The sequence below is a fragment of the Pituophis catenifer genome, unplaced genomic scaffold (assembly GCF_029215685.1).
Source record: "Pituophis catenifer annectens isolate HBS135680 unplaced genomic scaffold, rPitCat1.0.hap2 SCAF_4, whole genome shotgun sequence".
NCBI lineage: Eukaryota > Metazoa > Chordata > Lepidosauria > Squamata > Colubridae > Pituophis > Pituophis catenifer.
The window spans coordinates 14,279,250-14,285,662 of record NW_027256884.1 but is presented as its reverse complement, the minus strand read 5'-3'; the positions used below and the strand labels follow the sequence as shown (position 1 = coordinate 14,285,662).

At 46.5% G+C, this 6,413-nt stretch overlaps 1 non-coding gene across 1 annotated transcript; it reads right to left on the bottom strand.

Moving 5' to 3' along the window:
* Positions 1-5,918: 5,918 nt before the first annotated feature.
* On the bottom strand, positions 5,919-5,987 carry TRNAV-UAC (transfer RNA valine (anticodon UAC)). Its single transcript has one exon. It is a non-coding gene; the product is annotated as a tRNA-Val (tRNA).
* Positions 5,988-6,413: the final 426 nt, after the last annotated feature.

The following is a 6,413-nucleotide window of genomic DNA, read 5'->3' as shown; positions in this document are numbered from 1 at the left end:
CTTCCACCAGTCACATGACCCCCCCCCAGCCACGCCTACCCAGCCGGTCATTAGGGCAGAGAATTGGTTGTTAAAAAACATCGGGAACCACAAAATCCTTTTGACATCTCTCCCTCCCTCCCTTCCACCTCTCTCCCCACTTCTCTTTCTGTATCTCTCTGTCTCTGCCCCGGCCACTTCTCCATCACCCGCCATTGCCCTTACCTTCTCAGGCCAGGCAAGGAGTGACTGGGAGGGGAGGGTGAGCGGCGGGGCCAGCCAGTAGTGGGATCATCTGACAGGGAGCCACAACAGAGGGCTCAAAGAGCCAAATGTGGCTCCGGAACCGCAGGCTGCTGACACCTGGGCTACGCAAATATACTTGGGGACAAGCCATCCTTCAGCCAGCTAAGCTAACTTGATTTTTTTTTTCAATATAGCCATATACAGTAGAGTATAAACCAGTGGTGAAATGCAACCGGTTCGCACCAGTTCGGGCGAACCGGGTAGTGATAAAAACTACTTGTTTGGGCAAACCGGTAGTAAAAAAAAAAGCTACCGGTTCCTCTGAACCAATATTTCCGACGATCAGCTGTGCTGCACAATTTAAAATTGCTAGAAAGCAGGAAATCCTGTTTTCTAGTGAATCTAAATCGCACGGCACAGCTGTTAACCCCCTCACTGTTCTACTTACCTTCCCAAGCTTCCTTTTTCCCTGCGAAGTGTGCGTTTGGCACGTACTGCACATGAGCACACATGCAGTGTGTGTTAGTGTACACGGCGCCTACACGTATGCGCAGTGTGCATTTGGCGTGCACTGCGCACGTGTGGGCAGCAAATCGGTGGCAAACCGGGGAAGATTTCACCACTGGTATAAACCTATTTATAAAATACCAAAACACCATAAAAAGTCTCTCTGTCACGAAGGCAGAATTGCTTCTGCAGCTTCAGAGGAATTGACAATAGTATTAGTTCAACCGTAGGGGCTTTTCACAAAGACATCCTGGCCTTTTCTGGCTCAGAATCAGGGGTGAAATGCTCCCGGTTCAGACCGGATCACCTGATCCAGTAGCGATGGAGACAGGTGGTTCGGAGAACTGGTAGCAAAAATCCCTGCCCTCCCCCCCATGCCCAGCTGAGCCGCACAATCATCAGAGCTTTTTTTTTTTTTAACTTTTAAAAGCATTTTTTCTACAACTTCAGCCGAAAAAATGCTTTTAAAAGTTAAAAAAAAAAAAAGCCTCTGGTGATCACGCGGCTCGTCAAAGGCATTTAAAAGAAAAAAAGGGTTTTTTCTTTTAAATGCTCAGACGATCCCAGCTGAGTTCCCTGATCAGGGAACTCAGCTTGGATCGTCAGAGCCTTTTGAAAGCATTTTTTTTACAACCTCTTAGCCGAAGAGGTTGTAGAAAAAATGGTTTTAAAAGTAAAAAAAAATAAAAATGGCCACACCCACCTTGCCCCCCCACCAAGCCACGCCCACAGAACCGGTAGTAACAAATTTTAGATTTCACCCTGCTCAGAATACTTACTCGCAAAGAAGGATCCCATTTTCTAAAGCAGCGCGAAAACTCTTGCTTCCGAAACTTTTCCCGGTAACCGCCTGCGAAGGAAAACATAACAATCATGAGCAACCTCATGGAAAAATTACACATCTCAATGGGTAACTTTCAAGAGGGCGCATCTATTCCCGCTTTGAAGAGCAGGAAACATCTTCTTTTCAACCATGACCTTGTGAGGGAGCCGGGTATGATGCTGCTATAGGTGCTCAGAGAAAATCCAAAGTGGAAGAACAGCCCAACTCCTGCAGAATTCATATTCAGTTTTGTACCTTAAGAGATTTTTGGTCTCAACCAGTTTGAGATCAAAAGTCTCTTTGATGTCTGGATGGAGCAGACGTCAAAGTCAGACAAAGCATTGGTTAGGGAAGCTCCCACTCATGAGTATGGAGACCTTTGCTGGAGAAGGGATGTGATGGCAAAGTGTTTTTGGTGGCTTCCTCAAGCAAGGGGTCATCTCTCGCGCTGATGAGTTAGGGCAGTGATGGTCAACCTTTTTGCCATCGCGTGCCAAAAGCAGGGGGAGCGTGGGGGGGGTCGCACACGCATGTGCCCACACCCATAATTCTATGCCCCCACCCTCGTGCATGCGTGTGCGACCCCCCCTCGCTCCCCCTGCTTTGGGAACAAAGTGGGCCCGGTAGGCCCGTTTTTTCGCTCTCCCCAGGCTCCAGAGCCTTTCTAGGAGTCTGGGGAGGGCGAAAAAGACCTTCCCCACCCCCATGGACGCCCTCCGGAGGCCGGAAACAGCCTGTTTCCCAACTTCCGGTGGGCCTAGAAGGCCCGAAAATTAGCTGTCCAGCGCGCACATGCGCACTGGAGTTGAGCTCACGTGCCCACCGATATGGCTCCGGGTGCTACCTGTGGCATGCGTGCCATAGGCTCGCCATCACGGAGTTAGGGTGTCACATTTAAATTAAACCACATTCTAGAAGTATAATGGGAGTAATTTGGATCATAAATTACTGCAAGGTTTCTCCAAGAGAAGGTCACACATTGACCCTCCCCCCCCCTCCATCCTATTGATTTCCACCGGCATCTGGCCATGCAGTTTATTTTATCTCATTTTACCGATCTTGGAAGAATGGAAGGCCGAGTCAACCTTAACCTAGTCAGGTTCGAACTCCTGGCTGTGCCCAGAGTTAGCTTGCAATACTGCATTTTAACCACTGCCTCGCCACGGATTAAATGTTGGACACCTAAATGCTCCTTGAAATTATGATTGCACAGATCAAAACATTAGAGACAGAGAGACCGTTTGTTCAGAGGAAAGGGTATTGATTAAATAATCGTGAAAATGCGAAGCCATTGGGAATGGGCCATGGTGGCGCAGTGATTAGAATGCAGTGTTGCAGGATGACTTTGCCCACAGCCAGGAGTTCGATTCTCACTGGCTCAAGGTTGACTCAGCCTTCCATCCTTCCGAGGTGGGTAAAATGAGGACCCAGATTGTTGGAGACAATATGTGATTCTGTAAACCACTTAGAGAGAGGGCTGTAAAGCACTGTGAAGCGGTGTATAAGTCTAAGTGCTATTGCTATTTCTTCCCCAGTATCAATTTTTCCACCAGCAGAAGAAATGGCTTGATGTAGCCCTTGATGTCCACAAAGCTATGGCTCTCTAATACCAGAGGCATTGTCAGAAAGCAAAATCACGGTCAAACCAAGGCCCAAACACACACTACACTTGCACACAACTCACAAAGGATAAAGTGGCCTCAAGGGAACTTCCAACCCCATAGATTTCTAGAAAAACCATCCGTGAAACAGTGTGGCCATTGAAACATCTTGGCCATGCAAACCATCAGCTGTCTTTAACGGTTCATAACATGGAATTCATATATTCTCACCAAAAGAGGAGCAAATGATCTGATATTTACTGCTCCTTAATTTGAAAACGCAGGTAGGGATACGGTGGCTCGGTGGCTAAGACGCTGAGCTTGTCAATCGAAAGGTCAACAGTTCAGCAGTTCGAATCCCTAGTGCCGCGTAACGGAGTGAGCTCCTGTTACTTGAGCCAGCTTCTGCCAACCTAGCAGCTTGAAAGCACATAAAAAATGCAAGTAGAAAAATAAGGACCACCTTTGGTGGGAAGGTAACAGAGTTCTGTATGCCTATGGCATTTAGTCATGGCAGCCACATGACCACGGAGACGTCTTCGGACAGCGCTGGGTCTTCTTGAAACGGAGATGAGCACCGCCCCCTAGAGTCGGGAAGGACTAGCACATATGTGCGAGGGGAACTTTTACCTTTACCTAATTTGAAACCGCAGTGGCTGGGGCAAAGGGTCTTTTCTATTTCTCACTTAGAGTGGGCTGTAAAGCACAATAAAGCGGTATATAAGTCTAAGTGATATTGCTATTTTACAGCTAGTATTTTATTTCTATTTGTTTGCTTACCCAAAGGGCCTTTTCAATGCTCGGCCCTCTCCGATTTCCAAAGAGGCTGGTTGGAATTAGAGGGAGTCATAGATCAGGGCATTGGGATTATTGAGTGGGAAGGCTGCATTTGACAATTCGTGTCTAATACATGTTGACAGTAGAAAATCATTGACTATTAAATTCAATGATTTCTAGTCTGATCAAAGGGGAAAAAAATCTTTGCTTTCCAGCTGGCTAAATCCAGGGTGTGGTTCATTTCTGGAACAAATGTGAACCGAAAGAGTCCCACGAAACTGGTGCCCAAAACAAAAGCTTTACCCATGTAATTGAATTTTGTATTTATTTATTTTTTCTCTCCCCAGTGGGTTCCAGCCTCAATTTTTTTCAATGGCTATAATTAAAAGAGCCTTTCTGAAATATTTCTGCAATGTGGTGTCGACCGAGTTGGCTCAAAGGAGTATTTATACCCTTGCTGAACTCCAGCTTTTAAACTTCTGTTTCAGAAGACTGCAACGAAGAGGTCAAAGCTACGAAGGCTTCTTATCATGGGCCATGATGTTAAACTTGCCCAGAGGAAGACCAAAACGTTGCAAGATCAAGGGAAGCCATTTCTGCAAAAAATCAGCCAATTCGATCTTTATTATCTAAGCCGATTCCTTTCCACAATCCGTCAGAAGCTCATACTTTATCATCTCCTGGCTCAAGTGTGCTTATCAAGACCGAGCAGTCTGAAAACTTGATTCTAATCTGGGTTTTTCCCAGACGTAACTTGACCAAGAACAGGTTGCATCCTAACTGTTTCCAAAACCTCATCCAATAATTCAGCTCTGAGGAGACTTGCAGACCCTGCCTGGCTGGGTTGAAAGACTTTACTGCAGACATAACATCACAGAGCAAAGACGAATGTGTTCTCAAGAGCTTCGGGGCCCCGGAGCTGAAGGTGTCTTCTTCTCACTATTCTGAATCAATAAATCGTCTCGGGGGGAGGGACTGGAGATTCTGCCTTGCCAGCACCAACTCTTAAAATAGCTGGGTTATACACTGTACTCAACCAAACTCAAAAAGTTGTACCATGGCTTCTTCCAAAGCCACATAGCTCCTTTCATACATAACATTAAGCGGAGACGTTTCACCAGCGGTGGGTTTTAGCAGATTCTGACCAGTTCTGCAGAACCGGTAGCAGAAATTTGGAGTAGTTCGGAGAACCGGTAGTAAAAATTCTGACTGGCCCTGCCCCCATCTATTCTCTGCCTTCCGAGTCCCAGCTGATTGGGAGGAAATGGGGATTTTGCATTAACCTTCCCCTGGAGTGGGGAGGAAATGGGGATTTTGCAGTATCCTTTCCCTGGATTGGGGAGGGAATGGAGATTTTACAGTATCCTTTCCCTGGAGTGGGGTGGGAATGGAGATTTTACAGTATCCTTCCCCTGCCACGCCCACCAAGCCACGCCCACCAAGCCAGGCCACTCCCACCAAGCCACACCCACAGAACCCGTAGTAAAAATATTTGAAACCCACCACTGCGTTTCGCTATGCTTTAGATAAAACGCAATGATCTGCTTCAGGTCCAATGCTAACTATTAAGGCTGGTTTTAATACCTTAAGCTAAACATCCAATTATACTTTAATATAGATAAAGGTAGAGGTTCCCCCGCACATGCGTGCTAGTTGTTTCCAACTCTAGGGGGCGGTGCTCATCTCCGTTTCAAAGCTGAAGAGCCAGCACTGTCCAAAGACGTCTCCGTGGTCATGTGGCCGCCATGACTAAACGCCAAAGGCACACGGAACGCTGTTACCTTCCCACCAAAGATGGTCCCTATTTTTCTACTTGCATTTTTTAATGTGCTTTCGAACTGCTAGGTTGGCAGAAGCTGGGACAAGTAATGGGAGCTCAGCCCATTACGTGGCGCTAGGGATTCGAACCACTGAACTGCCGACCTTATGATCGACAAGCTCAGCGTCTTAGCCACTGAGCCACCACGTCCCCATAAAAAGTTAGGTGGTCCCATTGGGACTCGAACCCAGGATCTTCTGCATGTAAAGCAGACGTGATAACCACTACACTATACTTTACTATACCACTACACTGTACTTTACTATACCTAGGTGTAAATCAGACCATACTGACCAACATTCCTCCTCCCCACAAGGCTTTATTCATTGTTTTCTTCCTAGCATTAAGCGGAATACTAGGTTGCACTAACAGAGGGATAGAATCAAGATCACACAAAGTAATAGTACCACTTTATATAGCCCTAGTAAGATCACACTTAGAATACTACATCCAGTTTTGGTCACCACAATATAAAAAAGAGATGTTGAGACTCTGGGAAGAGTTCAGAGAAGAGCAACAAAGATGATGAGGGGCCTAGAAGCTATAAGATATGAAGAATGATTGCAGGAACTGGGTATACCTAGTCTAGTGAAGAGAAGGACCGAGGTGACATGATAGCAGTCTTCCAATACTTGAAGGGCTGTCACAAGGAACTTATTTA